Here is a 16,727-nt window from a genome sequence, read left to right as displayed (position 1 = left end):
GGAGAGACCCATCTGGAATGCTTTTGAGGTGTCTGGACAAAGAACAGTCAATGGAAGTTATGCAACAGTATCACTCCAGCATGTGTGGAGGACATCATTACTGGAAAACTATAACCCACAAGATCCTCAGATCTGGGTACTATTGGCCCACCTTATTTTCTAATGTCTTCTCATTTGTTAAATCTTATGACAGGTGCCAAAGATTCGAAGGGAAACAACAATTTAAATCCCTGCCCTTAAAACCAGTGCATGCAAAAGGACCTTTTCAGCAGTGGGGCTTGGATTTCATTGGAGAAATCAATCCGCATTCCAGTGGCCAGCACAGATGGATATTAGTGGCCACTGATTATTTCACTAAGTGGATTGAAGCAATCCCTACTAGAAAGGTTGATCGTAGTGTGGTCATGAAGTTTTTGATTGAGCATATCTTCACCAGGTTTGGTTGTCCACATAAATTAGTCACAGATAATGCAGCAGCCTTCAGAGCAAAAGAATTGGTGGAAATGTGTAACTCAATGGGCATTAAACTGGTTCATTCCACCTCATACTACCCTCAAGGAAATGGTCTAGCAGAATCTTCCAACAAAAGTCTGATAAGGATAATTAAGAAGCTGTTGGAGGACAACAAAAAGAATTGGGATTCTAAGCTCAAATATGCACTTTGGGCTGACAGAGTGACCATTAAAAGATCCACAGGAAATTCTCCATTCAAGCTGGTGTATGGCACCGAAGCTGTGTTCCCAATTCAGTTAACTCTCCCTGTGGCAAAGTTCTTGCAACACGAACAGGATGAGGAAAAAGGAATGGCAAAAAGAATCACTGATTTAGCAGAAGTACATCAGATTAGAGAGAAGCTAGTTGAAAAGTCTACAGCACATCAGAAAAAGATCAAGGAAGCCTTTGATAAAGGGACAAAAACAGATAATTTTCAAGTTGGAGACATGGTCCTTAAATGGGATGGACTAAAAGAAAAGAAAGGCAACCATGGAAAGTTTGATGCTTTCTGGACAGGGCCTTTTATCATTTCTCAGGTCCAAGGGAACAATACCTTCATGCTGAAGAGCATGGAAGGGGAAGCAGTTTTTGATGGCCCAGTCAATGGGCGTTTTCTGAAAATCTATGTGATTTAAGGTATTTAAGCCTTAAAACTGTAAATATTTTATTTCATCAGTTTTAGTATAAGCAAAGTAGACTCCATGCCCAATGGAACGCTAGGAAATTTTGGCTAATTTGTTTTCTACAGGAAAGGCATTGCTCTGAAAGTTCTTGAGACCTCACAGGGAGGATCTCATCCCCAGAAGGAGCCAGTGTTAGCTCTACTATACAAAGGGATAAAAAAGGATCCACGTATGCCCCAAAGTCTGCAAACCCATGTAAATTCATGGCAAAGGATCCATGCATGCTGTTGAAATCTCCAAGTTTGGGTTAAAGGCCTTCCACCGATCAAAACCATCGCAAGAGGAGAGCCCTTGGGAAGGCGGAAATACACTATCGGGAGGCAAAGAACACTCCAAAATAGTAAAAAAAAAACCCGAGTTACAGGCTTAAAGGTCCAAATGAACCGCAGCCGTTCAATCTGGCCGATCAACGATCCAAATCTCATCGGCGGATATGGAATCGACACTTCACCAAGGATCGGGGCACAAGACATCGCCGATATCGCGTCAGCGAGTCGCAATGGAGGACTTGCGAAGAGGTCTGGGCTTTTATATTTTGCGATGAGCGATCGCTGATTTCGCATCGGCGTATCGGCGCTTTCAAAGGGGGCAATGGAAATGGTGATCGGCGATTCCATGAGGACCGTCGATTGCACATCCGATCAATGGTGGATATCGCATCGCAATATCGCTATCGGGATAGCCAAAGGGGCAGGGCCTCGATATGCACTTTGACCCGAAAGGCGGACCCGATGGAAAGTTAAACCATGTTTGAGGATTTTTGAAGTCCGAAAGAAGCATAAATGGGCGAGATTTAGCAGTATTGCAGCGTTTTCGTTGTTTGTGACCCAAACAGACACAATAACAGAAAAGAAACATTCGCAACTATTATTTGAAAGGGACCGGTGCAGGGATTTCATAGGAACGATAGCCACTCCATTGCAGGTTCAAGCGTCAAGCCATCCTTAAAGAAATCGTGCAGTTATGATTACATACCAGAAGAAGGATTTGGCGGAGGGACAGCGGCCGACAAACAGAACCCAGAGAAGGAAGGAGAAGGGCCACTACACGCCTCAACCCAAATCAAATGAAATCATGGAGCTTAACGACCCTGCCAGTGCAGCAGTCATCCTAACAAACATGATGGGGTATCTTTGGCACGAGGGAGCTCCCATGCATCACAGCAGGCCGCCCAAAACATCTGAGTATGGTTATTCCTCTGTCAGAAGAGGAAAACCTCCAAGCCATGCCAGCCTATTGAGGGAATCAAACGGTTATGGGACAGATCAGAAAAGTTTAAGACTCCGAGCCTTCTAGAGAGCTCAGGAGCATTGTAAAGGGCCTATAAAAGGCAGAAAACTAAATGTAACAAGGGTTCAAATTTTGGAGATTATTCCTCCCCCGTTTTCTCAAGCTTCTCATCTGCAGTCTTTAGTAATACAAGCTTCTTTTGCTACTACATTGTTTAATGTCCATTTCTCTTTTGTTCTATGCTTGCACTTTAACAGTTTGTTCAGGTTTTCTGTGTGTTTAAGGCCAGATAACTGTCATCTTATCTTTGCTTTGATGTACTATATTTGCAAGCTTCTTTGTTGCCTATGGCTAGCCATTTATATGTGTGATTATATGTGCATCTGTCAGTATAGTCAGTGAGTTCTTTTACTGCCTGTAGCTAGCCATTCATATAGATCCATGTATGCTATCTGCCGACATAGTCAGTGTTCTCCATCTATCCATTAATCTACAAACTATTGAGCATTAACAGTCTAAAACCTTGTGTTGTTGGGGGTGTTCATGCATGTCTTGGGTGTGAATAGAGCTGGAATGGTTATCCTACTTGATCCAAACCATCTTTCATTCCAATAGTTCAGAGAACAATATTGAAGATTATATGTTACCAGGCATCTCTGATTTACAACCTCAGAGAGTTTCCTGGAGTGATAACAGTAAGTTATGTGTTGTAGAAAATTTAGATTATGTTGTAAGCCTAGCTTAGACTTAGACCAATAGGCATGTCAATTCAGAGTATGTTTGTGTCTTATGCATTGTGCTATAGTATATTTTGTGTGTTTTTCATATGGTTGGAATTAAGGAGGAGCGTTGGAAGCATTAATTCCAACCACCAAACCCATTAAATGCTCAACCATCTCGAAAGTTCAGGAGATGACCTCAAGACTTCTGGAGACTTCAGGTAGTGTTCTGAAGAAGCCACTGACAACTAGAATCCAAAAAGTTCTCAACTATATATAAAAATCATTGTTTGGTAATGGAATGGGTAAATTGTGTTTGTGTTCAATCTAGTGTGTGAGTTCTTTGATTGTATGTTGTAAATTATTCCCCGAATGTCGGAAAAATACAAAATAACCAAACAAATCGTTACCCGTACCATTTTAGCATACTTTTTTAATTGCACTCTCTTGTTTTTAAATATATTTTTCGCTTTTGCAGTTCCCCAAGCCCCAAGAAACCTTTTGGTCCACCCCAAAACCTCCCCTTTGTTGTGTATTTTCTATTTGGAATTTGGTGGGTAGGTCGTATTTACAATGATTTAGCAAAAATAAAAGATAAATTTGGTCTTATTGATAGGGATTCAACAAAAATAAAAGATAAATTTGGTTTCAACGACAAAATTTTATCTTGTGTAATTTTTATTGAAAGATTTTATCTCAAAATGTTGAATTCAAATAAGACAAATTATTCGAAATTTTTTCTTATGTGATTTTGTTGAAAGATTTTTTGTCAAATATATTATGGATCTCCAAAGACTGAATTCAAATAAGACAACTTCTTTGAAATGTTCCGGCAAATTAATGTTTTCTATGTTGAATTTGGTGGGTATGCCATATTGAGAGCTACCTTTTTTTATTAAATTAAGTAGTGAAATGCTCTATAATCTAAATATGATATAGATGTCAATATTATCTAATAACATTTTAAGCTATAAAAATATTATATATATATATATGAATTTTAACAATTTTTCTCACTGTAAATTATTTTTTAAAATATATTTTATATTTTCGCAGTTTCCCAATTTAATAGAAACCTTTTGATCAGCCTCGAAACTTTTCTCTTCGTTGTGTATTTTCTATGTTGATTTGGTTGGTAGGCTTTGTTGATTCAGACATAAATTTTAAGGAGGACTCCGAGTCAGGAAAAAGAACAAAGAAAGACAAATCGTTTCACGTGGTGCTCGAAAATAATGGTTTCCGTATTGAATTTGGTTGGTGTGCCGTAAATTATTCCCAGGAAGTCGGAAAAATACAAAATAATAAAACAAACCGTTTGGACCCTTACCATTTTAGCATACTTTTTTACTTACACGCTTTTGCTAGTCCCTGCCCCTTCGGCCCAGCAGCGGCTAAACAGTTTGTTATAAGGCATTAAATGTCCGGGGAAATGTAGGTTGGATAGCCCGCTAATATGCAAATTCCTATTTCTTATTTAATGTCTAGTTTCAAAATTCGTGTGTTAGCAAGCTATCCAGCCTGCATCTCCCCGGACATTTAATGCCCTATGACAAACTGATTAACTGCTGCCCTTCAACCCTGCGAGGACTCTTGTTTTAAACATATTTTTTGGTTTGCAGTTTCCCAATCCGGACCCAAAACATCCCCCTTAGTTGTGTATTTTCTCTGTTGAATTTGGTCGGTACGCCTTATTGACCGGGACTCAGCAAAAACAATGGACAAATTGTTTGAAATGGTCAGGGAATTAATCTTTCCTATGTTGAATTGGGTGGGTATGCTGTATTCACCGCCAATAATTTTTTGGAATTTAGTTGGCATTCAAGGGTGTTAAACTTAAAAATTGTTAAAGTAGTGAGTGCTGTACAATCTTCTAGGACAAAGGTTTGGATTTATGTTAATGTGGAGTTAAGAATTTATAATTAATTATAAATTTTAGTTCAAAATAAATTTATGTTAAGAATTTATAATTAATTATAATCAATCCCGTTAAAGTTGATTCAAGTAATCTGATTGATGTAAGAGCAAACACACAACCTTATTATACTTAAGATACCACTTGGTAGTGTAGAGCTTATTATTATACTTAAAAGATATCACTTGGCTCTGTTGTTGCTTCTATTAATCCCAAATTAAATTATGGCCTTGAACTAGATTATGGAGTTATCTATTTATCGAATACAATTTCAAATTCTTTCAAATGTTGTAATATTTTTTTATTAAAATTACAAAAATAAATATTAAAATAATCTTAAATTTTCCACCAATCTTGAGTTAATCTTAAAAAATTTTAGTTTTAAATGTTAAAATTATGAAGCCTATAATTTTGAAATTCTAAAAAACGCTTGTAATATATATGTAAAGTTTATATGTCTTTTAAAATTGAGTTTGGTGGATAAGGTCCAATGGTTAGTGGGGAGGTTTGGTCCTCCCAAGTCTTGTGATCCAATTTTGGGTAGGACTATGTATGCCTGAAAGCTGCTATGGGCACCATTTCTTTAGTTGAAAAGAAAGAGAGAAAGACAAGCCATCGTCTTCAATGGGACACAAAGGTGAACTAGATGTGGAAGTTAACAGTTTATGGGAAACAAAAGTGAACTAGATGTGGAAGTTAACATTTTATGTTGAATTTGACCAGAATGTCAAATGACAAGATATATGTTAATATTCATTAATTTAATTTAATGTGGAATTTATGGTGTTGTTTAACTATTTTGTGTTTTGAAAAAAAAAAATCAACTAAACAATTTTTGGTAAGAATAATTTTTTGTTGTTTAAAATATTTTTTTAGTACATAAATAAATTTAATGCACCACAATAAATTAACTCATCTTGTTATTCCAACAAAACCTAACCAAATTTAAAATATATTTAACCAAAAAATATACATTAAAAAGCTCCAAAAACATGAAATAGTTACACTATCATGATATTTTTTTTTTGGCTATGGATATGCAATTTGGACATTATGGATATTCCATTTATGTTTAAATGTATTCTATGAATTTAATTTGTTTTTTATACTTTCAACCTTATAAAGAACTTTTTGAATAAAAAAATGTAAATATTAAGGTTGCAATTTCAAAATTATAAGTCTTTAAATGTGCTATATTCCATTTTATATTATTAAATAACAAATTTAAAATTTCAATTTCAAAAAAAAATTATAGTGAAAAAGTTGTAAAAATATAATTACTCTTTCCACAATTTTATGTAAACATCAAGCACCACACAAAATAGTATGATGAACTTATAATAGAGACTGTGGAGAATAAGGCAAACTAATAATTATATCTATATATCAATATAATGTTGGGAGTAATGAGGTGTTTTACACCCAGTATGTATATATGTTGACATGTATGTATATAATAACATTTAAACAAAATTCGAAATAGTATATATATATGAACGATTAAATTTAATATATAAATGAGAAATTTACACCTCAAAAAATTTGAGCCTTTTGCATACTTAATAGATCCATGTTTAATATGGCTTTAAGATGGTTCATCTTTAGTGGTGGCATACTAAGAATTGATAATTAATTATAATATCTAAGTTAACATAGTTACCAACTTAACAAAACTCTCGACAATATTCTTAGTTGATTTAAGATACTATTAATTTTAAATACAAGACAAAATACTATTTGGAAACACTTTATTACATATAATTTGATTCATACTACATGCTTGTAACTAAGTGACAATATTTTTCTACTGCTCTTCTTCATCCAAAATTGAAAAATATAATTATACAAATGATTAAAACCATCTTTTTGTTGGACATAAAAACAAATTTATTCATCGATAGGTGTATATATTTCAACCTTCGATGGAAGTCCATCGAGTGAATTTTATTTTTGTGAGTTATGAAGGTTTAGGATCGATTGTTGGCCTAATATTCTTTGTCTAAGAGCTCCATGGACGGTTGTGATGAGAGGCACTTCGAAGGGTCGTCCGAAAACAAAGGGTGTGCATGGTCACGAGCATGGCATGTCAAAAGAGAAAACCACGTTATGAACAATTGGAACGTTTCAATACCGAAGAGAAGATCAATGTTTTAAAGATGAAGGAGAAGAACAGTTTATGGTGTTGCTTAGCTAAGTTTTCTTTTGTATTGCTGGAATGGATTAGTATTCTTCAGCTGCAATGGTTCATATTTGTAATTGAAGCGCAGGGATAAAGAGCAAGGACTGTGTGCGAATATGGGAAGAGGTGAGTGGTTGCATAATTGTGCACAACGTATGATTCTTGTTTTATTAAAAAGAAATTTTGCTTTTGGGTTGTCTCATCTCAGCATACCGATAACATAAAATCGGTCTCGAAATTGGTAAAGGTGTCAATTCTATTGGTGATCATTGGATTGTTTTTCTTGCAGGGTCTGGATGTAAAAAACGTGTCAGTGATCTTGTTCAATTTGCAGTGAATTTGCTAGCATTGTCTGCGAGCTACAAAGTAAAAGTAGGCATTATGTGTTTCTTTAGATGTAGAATTTGTTATGAGTTGTTTAGAAGAAGCACCTCTTTTTATGTAATGTCCACTGAAAAGTAAAAAAAGGAATTTATGTTTCAAATTAGGAGTGAGAACGTCAAATTGAAATTCTTTCTTTGTAAACAAATACAAGTTTCAAAGAAGCAGTATAAGGAGGGTGCGAAGAAGAGATTACAAAATAGAAAGCAGAATGGAGGAAAGCAGAAAAATCTTGTTAAAAGACTACCGATGAACAACAACATATGCGCGTGGAGGTGAGGTTGGATGACGACACAATGGGGAAGGTGTAATTCAAATATAGGTGATTGCAAGAAAGTAGATGAAAGTGAAAGTTGCGACGAAAAAAACACATAAACAAATTTTTTAAATGCAGTTGGAGGTGAACTTAGTCGAGTAGTCGGAAGGCGGGATGGGAATGCACATGAGTTGGTTAAATTCATGACCCAAACCTCAACGTAGAAGGTGTTGTGATGTATTGGTGGTCAGAGGTGAACTCAATGGTTAGTTAGAAGGTAGGATGTTCTTGGGTAGAAGTTAGTGGGCGTGGTGCCAAAAAAATTTATATTTTCGATTTATTTTTTTACGACAATATTGTTTTTGAAGAATTGTTAATTGAAAATATGTTTTAAAAGAGAAATGATTTTTTTTTCAAAAAATGATTTTTCTTTCAAATTGTATTGATATAATGTTATTTTAATTTTCTTTTTTTTGTTTTAACAGATGTTTTACGAAGAATATTTTTGGGCATGTTCAATATGAAAGTTTGCATGTGTTAAAAAAATGAAAGTAAGAGAAAGTGATTGGTGGCAAGAATATAATTAAAAAAGAAATATTGGTGGTTGAAAGTGAAGGCAGTGGGTTGGCCAGAGGTCAAGATGGTGTTGCTTAGAAATTAGTTCGTGGGGAGGCCGACCGTGGGGTGTGACGTTTTCACCATTCTCGCGAAATATTTTTTTTTTAATTGTTTTTTTCGGCGATGTTGTTTTACAAGAAATGTTAAATGAAAACATGTTTAATAGGAAAAATGAGTTTCAGAAATACAATTTTTTTTCGAATGTTCTTGACATAATGTTTATATTTTTGTATTGTTTTTTAGGGGAATGTTTATTTTGAAAAACAATTAGTTGAAAAGATTTTTTGAAAAGAGAAATTATATATATATATATATATATATATATATATATATATTATTTTTTTTTCACAGAAAAAAGGAATATTTTTCCCAAGTTCTCGAGATACAATATTATTGTTGAGAAATTGTTTTTTGTTTTCAGAAATGTTCACGAAGGATATTTTTTAACATGTTTAGAAAGATGAAAGTAAGAGAAATTGATTGCTAGTGTGGAATTCACAAAAAAGAAAAAATATTGTACTGGTAGTCAAAGCTAAAGACAGTCGGGTAGTCAAAATTTGGGATGGTGTTGAGTTGAAGTTAGTTAGAGGGGAGCCCGACCCTAATGTACAATTTTTTCGGCATTGTTATACAGGATTTACGATTTCGGACATGAGTATCACCCTTAGGTTTGGCGGCTAACCTAGAACAATAGAGAGACAAGGAATACAATGCTTTCCTTAAAGTAAATAGATGATGGTATGAAGCCTACCTAGAATCCGTTACGGGCTTCGCTCATTCTTTAACTTCAATGCTCCAATTCCAGCTCTAATTGCCCAAATTAGAACCTGCATAGTCATATATGACACAAGCCAAGAAACTACGAGATCTATGTAGTACCACCTACATACTCTATTCAATAGACCAACATGGGATTGAAATATATGAAATAATGTCACATATAGGAAAACATAGAATTATTTGCATTAATATAAATGGAAGGAGTTTACAACCATAAATAGGTGTTCATCTTGTAGAAGAGCTCCTCCAAGACTGACTTGTCCTTTCCTTGTCACAATGTGCACTTCCAATAACACTAAATGCATGAAATGAAATCTCTCACCACAAGAGCACAAGGGTAAAATAACTCTCCAAAAACTAACCCCTTGCATATGGAAGGTTGTAAATATATAAAGGAGTGGGGTAAGTTGGGAGTTCGTATCCAATTACCAATCTAAGGTTTTAGATCCACCTTTGAAGGGAGGATGGGATAGAAGGATAAGGGAAGGAAACTCCAAAGTAGGGTAGAATAGGATCCGGTGGATTTATCTGAGGTAAATGGTTGTAACAAATTTTGGAAGCTTATGGAATAGAAGGCTTCCAGAATTTCTCTCCTTTTCCTGAATTTATAGAACCAACACAGGTACAAAGGGGAGCAACTTGTAGGCGATCAACGCATGCCACAGTGGAGCAACCTGGTTTTCAACGTTGTCCAGTGGGAGGCTAGGGAGCGTTGGTCCTAAAACTGGCTCAAATGATGTAGTTCAGGGCATAAACTCTCGAAAATGAAAGGTACATGTTTAGGGATTTCTGCAATGATGATGACAAGGGTGAATAGGATGTTGATTGATCCCATTAGGAGGTCTGTTAATCGAATGTGACAAAATGGCCTATAACAGGTGCATTCACAAAATCCTATTGTTTGTTTTTTTGGGTAATGTTATTTTCCAATGAGTGTTAGTTCAAATGATGTTTAAAGAGAGAAAATACTTGTCTTTTTCAAGGATGTGAATGTTTTTGAAATTGTTTTCACATGTTTATGAAGGATATTTTATAGCATTTTAAAACTGATTGTTTACATATTTGATAAGATTACTCTTTTTTTAGGATTTTATCCTTGGAGATGTAATGAACAATCTTGGGTTTGGTTTCAAGAAAGTCATTGACTTTCTGATGGATCTAATTATTTGGAAGTTCTTTGAGATTCTTGAGCTTGTATGTCATTGTCTTCCTCTAATAGTGTTGATCAAATTTTGGTTGGTTTGCAAAGAATGGAGTCTTTTGTTGGAAAACCCAAGTTTTCTTGCTTCTTGCAATCAATGTAGCAACAGAGAATTTGGATTTATTTATTTTCCAGCTGGTATCGAGGAAAGCTACTTTATTGGATCTTACATTAATGAAAAAGGACATATCTCTCTATTGGTTTTTTCTTTTCTGGACTCTGGGTACAAAATTCAATGTACAGTTGGATCGATGGTTCTATTCACTGTACCTAGAGGGCCTTTTCATTTGAAAAATTATTTGATATTAAACCCTTCAACAAATACCTTTAGAAATATTGGGAGTACGAGTGTTGGAGAGTGGGGATTCTTCTCTTTGTTAGAGAAATTTAGTGCATGGAAATATGACTGGGTTGTGCTGAAACATGTGTGCAAAAACATGGAATCACATTTTTTTATTTGCACCATTGTAAAAATGGTTTGAAAAAGGATAGAACCACCTTTTGGTGGTGTAACAACCCCAAAGGAGGTTATCTTTCACAAAGGGAATTTTTTCTGGTTATATTTAGACAAAGATTATGATGATTACCCTTTCTATGGCTACACTATCTATTGGTTGGATTCTATAAGAAACAAGTGGGGTTTTTCATTTGTTCCTATAAATGACATACAGTGTATGGCATTAGGCTTGCACGCGAACTAGTTGTTTTTTCTTGTAAACAACGGTTCAACATTAATTTGGTTGCTTGAAGAGATAGAAAATTTTAAGTTTGGCAAAGTTTCAATTGAACAAAGCTTAGATTATTTTGAAGATGAGTGGGGGTTCAGTTTGAGATTACTTGATATTATGTCAATGGATATAAATAGTAAATGCCCAAGCTACACACCTTTTCGTGTAGTTGAAGGAAAAGTACTTATGTTGTGTTTCATGGAAGTGCAACTAAAGGTATATGATATGGTGACTAAAATTTGTGCACCGGTAATTGCGGATGATCTCTCCCTATCAGAAAGATCAGGGTTCCAAGTGGAGTCGGTTGAAGGTTTCAATGATGTTATTGAAAATGGAAATGTTTTCTCGCTTTCCCAAAACACATATTCTATTGGAAATATAACCCACTGCCGGTGGATAACCTGATTTAGCATTTGAGGGTTCAAGAAGTTTTTTTGATGGACATTGTTGCGGATGTCATGTTTGTTTAATTATGGAGATTTATTTTGGAGGTGACTCATATACGATTTTGGAGTGCTTAATGAAAACATGGCCATGTGAAATTTCGATCATTTTTCTTGGAGATTACATGTAATGATGTGTTATTTTGTAGCTCCCACAATGCAGTTAAGTGTGATATTTTTTCCATCCATATGTGGGTTCTATGGAATCTTTTGTTATATATAATGTATTTTTATTATATATTTTTAGTATTTTATTTGTAGATTATCTATATTATGGAAAATTTATAAGTGCAATTTGTGATTCGAACAAATGTTTATAGAATTATGAAGCAATTTGACTAGAAACTAGCACAACCGCATTTATTTAAATAAATGTGGTTGGTATATGCTGATAAGCATATATCAATCAATCACATGCACAACCACATTAGGAAATGTTGTTGAAATACACGGATAGGTGTTAGTTATAATTGTTCATAATAATAATAATAATAATAATAATAATAATAATACCAATATTATTATTATTATTATTGTTCATGTATTTATTAATATTCTTAGTAATATAGTTAATTGATCTTAGTAATAAAAGATATAATATATTTAATATTATTATTAAGATTTTAAATAATATATTAATTATTATTATTCCTACTAACATATTAAAAATATTATTATTCTTGAATTTAGGATTTTGTGATCCATATTTTGTAAGATGAAATTATGTTGGTAAAATTCACAATGAAATATTTTTATTCTACGCCTTTCGAACTTTCTAGTGTCATTTATTAATATAATTCTTTCTATCTTCATTAATATATAAAATAATTTATAATTATTATCATTTAAAAGCATTTCTTACAATTTCTTTATATATTTATGATTATCATTATTATTAAAAAACCTGTAAATGAAATTAAACCCCAAGGATTTATTTTTATGATTCAAAACTTCTAAAAAAAATAAACATTCCAACATAAAAAGTAATTATTCAGAACTTAAAAAAAAATTGAAACGTAAAAAGCAAAAGTTTAAAATATAAAAAAATTATATTTTCAATATTTTATTTCGGGAGTATCTAGATTATGGAGAATTTGTAAGTGATATTTTTTATTCGAACAAATGTTTATAGAATTATGGAGCAATTTGACTAGAAAGTATGCGCGAAAAACTGGAAAATACAAGGAAATAAGTGACTTACCAGTGTTTATGGCGAAGCATGTAATGCATAAATAGTATAATGAAGCACACGATAATAAAGGAAAAGTGGTAACTTTGGAGCTCAACTCCATTTAATTTTAAAAGCTTAAATTTACTAAGAAAACAACACATATTTAAATATAAATAAGTAGGTGGTTATGTTATTAGCCATAGTGGAGGCTGCAAAACTATGGATGAAACATTAAAAGAAAATAGACACTTAAGAAACCCTTTTATTAATGTAAAATGTTACATGTAGACCACTTGTATGGGAGGGGTCTCGGTGTTCTTCTTGAATCTTGATTTGTTTCTTGTAAGTTGTGTTTGGGTAAAGAGAAAGTGACATCAATGTTGATGAAGTTGTTTCTTCTTTTGCTTGTGATGGTGCCTCTAGGCACTTGAAGGAAGGCTTCCCAACCTTGCATTATAAGAAGACTGGGTATCTACCACTAGCATCCTTTCCTTGGTGGTTGGCGAAAGGAAGGTTTTTCACAATGACATGGAGTTTCTTTCAAGCTCGAGAAGGGTCCTCGGAAAAATGGCCTATGCAGGGAGAACTTTAACCCTTTCAAGAGTCCAAGCCAGACTTGTGGTGAATAATGGCCATTGGAGCATCATAACCGCCATTCGTGGAAGTCCCCGTTCAATTTCAACGAAAGTAGGGAGGGCCAGAAGACATTGATGAATGTATGGCCGAATCTCAAGAGGGGTAGCAACAAAGAATGTCTCAAATACTGTTGTTGGGAGGAAGTAATGGTGTTGATCTAGGGGTCTATGGAACCTCTAATGCAGAGTCATGTTCAAGGAAAGCAGGTCGACATGATGAATGTAGAGTTGAGACCCGTTTCCACGGAGGGCATCAAGGGCTTCCTTTAATGCATTCGACATGGGGAGGAAGAGACCCCTTACTCGATTCATGGTGAAATTAGAGAGCCAGTTTGATGTGACTAAGAGATTAGCATTGTAGCTTTATAGCGTAGATTGGGCAGAGGTTGCGAAAACCTCGAGAGATAAACAATACACGTGGTGATTTCTGGTTGGTTGGTGTGATGGGTGAGGGAGTTGGATGGTCAGAAAATGGTCATACGTGTGGTGACCCGTGGATGGTTGGTGTGATGGACAAGGGTGGTGGTTGGTCAGAAAATGACCATAGGTGTCGTGACCCGTGGCAGGTTGGTGGGGTGGCACAATTTGATGGTTTGTCATAAATGGACCGCCTTCGAAGCCAGGCTATAAGGCTAAGGTCAGAGTCAATGGTTGGGATGGGTGGTGAATAATAGCTACGTGGGAGAAGAGAGTCAACCCTGATTATGCCAACTGACGAAGAGGAAGATTGTGATAGGTCGAGTCCTAAGAGAGGTCAAAGGTCGAAAGTTGGGCTCTAGGTGGGAAGGTTTATCTGGAATGATTATAGCAACGACGATGCTGAGGTCAGACATCAGGGGTTGGACTGAGAGAAGCTAGAGGACACTCAGGAAGTGAGAATAGACTACTCCACGGATGTGACTAATTCATGGCCTTATGGCATAATGCCACGTGGGAAAGTGAAAGAGCTTGAAAAAATTAGTTTGATGTGTGGAAGATCTCCCAATGTGGGGGTACTGTAGAGGCACGATTTCACATGACCAATTTTGTCTTGTAGAGATGGGCATCATGGCACAGGTCAATCCCATTGTAAGGCAAAATGTGCAAAATAGAAAGTAAAAAATTGGAGGTTACGTTCCGATAACTGCATGCTGGGAGAGACAGTTGCACAATGGAAACCCCCCTTGGTATGGGTAAGTGGGCTTGGGAACGTCACATTTCTACTATTTAATGAGGAGACAATGACGTAAAATTTTCATTTGATTTGTTGGATGTTATTTCGGTTAATCTTCTATTTTTTAGATTGAACAATGCACTTCAATGTCATTTTTTCTTATGTATGTGTGTATTTTGCAGAGTCATTTGCTATAACTTACATGAGATTGCACAAATGGTTGTTTTCTATGTACTTTAGTAATTAAGATGTTATATATATATATATATATGTGTGTGTGTGTGTGTGTGTGTGTGTGTGTGTGTGTGTATTTCTTTGTAATATGCAAGGTTGATTGTAATTATTTTAATTTTTTTTAGTATTAAAATTTACTTCATGTGTACATAAGGTCTCTGAGAATGAACATTTCAACTTGTTGATCATGTGGGATGGAAACATGATTGAAGAGCCAAATTAAAATTGTATTGAAATTTGGTGTAGAAATGTTAAGTGAAGGAACAAGAAAGAATGGTTCAAAAAGAGATCAGTCTCTTGGTTCATGTGAGAGAGGGAATGAATATCATTGGAAATGGTATCGGCAAAACAAGGATGCAGTAAATCTGTGTAGAAGAGTCGCGTACCAGGAAAGGGAAAGAGACTCAATAAATCGTCAACATGGTGGAGTGGAAAATGGTAGGTATGGGAACATGAGTAGTATGATGGGAAGAATATTTTCTTGAAATTGTTCCTTTGCACTAATGTTGAACATGTTGATATTTGTTTGTTGAAGAAAAATCTTTTTACCCTTTTTTTAATGCAAACATTTTGTTTGTGAAGAAAGCATTCATGTAGGCAACAATGATGAATCCTTTGTAGAAAATGGTAGAAATGGAGTATTGGAACATGGGAACATTCATGGCAATGAGCGATTTCTAGCATTGGGTTTAGTTGGTGGTAGAAATATGGTTGATGACATGACAGGAAATTTTGGTCACTCTTGTGGCAATGTGGGGTTAGGCATTCCTTTCGGAAAATATATAATGAATATCATGACTCCATTGGATTCTATTTGTGCTCGGTCTCTTGGAAGAGAAGAGGTGGATAACGTATTTTTTTGTTTTGATAGTATTTTTACATGTGAATGGAATATATTAATTGTTATAGGTTTTTTCCTCTTTCATTTCTTTGTGTAGAAAAATCTTGGAAGGAATATTGGTGGAGAGACACGGGTAGAAGCAATAGAGACTTTGAGAGTTCGCCAAGTTGGATTACGAGAATCCGAGGCTTTTTCTGATAGTAGTATGTTTGTTGGGATGGTTGAAAATTTACGATAGTCAGTTGCTAATGTTGGAACAAGTGTTTCTGGAAGCGTGTAGACAATATTGTTATTGGTAGAGAATTTATGGAGAACCACTCTCGTCAGAAGGGACAAGTCATGCAAGTAGATTTATTTTCCTTGGATTTGTGGCTGATAGTAGTATGTTTGTTGGGATGGTTGAAAATTTACGATAGTCAGTTGCTAATGTTGGAACAAGTGTTTCTGGAAGCGTGTATACAATATTGTTATTGGTGGAGAATTTATGGAGAACCACTCTCGTCAGAAGGGACAAATCACGCAAGTAGATTTATTTTCCTCGGATTTGTGCATTTCAATATGTATTTGGGAATTTCTAGATGCATCTTTTAATCCAATATTTTTTTTGCAGAGAAATATTTGAGTGAACAGTGCTCGAGGAGCAAATTTGGAAACAAGGCAAGATTTGTTGCATGGTCAAGTTTAGCTCCATCAGTGCATTGGGCAAGATAATGTATGCTTTTTGTGTGTTAAACTTAGCAAGTTCACATTTTTTATATGTTTCAATTTGGCATTATGTTTTTTTGTTTATGCAACCAGAACGAACTAAACTACAACCAATATATAAGAATGGATTCCCATGAATTTATTGAAAGAAATGTTTAATCCAATTCTTAAACATGACAGGTTGTATCAAATTATCCTTAATCTGCATTTTTGTTTCACAAAGAAAGTGGAAGTGGCTACCATGATTAGCAAAGATATGATTAAAGTGCATAAAAAGTTTCGTTGCAAGATTGCTACCTTGTCTGTTGTGGAAATGTGTTGACTATGTAATGAATATTATCCTGGTAGACAAGTTGTGAGATG

The sequence above is a fragment of the Pinus tabuliformis genome, chromosome 2_2, assembly GCF_031772625.1.
Source record: "Pinus tabuliformis cultivar Carrire ecotype Pingquan chromosome 2_2, CPIR1, whole genome shotgun sequence".
In the NCBI taxonomy this organism is placed as follows: domain Eukaryota; kingdom Viridiplantae; phylum Streptophyta; class Pinopsida; order Pinales; family Pinaceae; genus Pinus; species Pinus tabuliformis.
Note: the sequence above shows the minus strand (reverse complement) of the source record.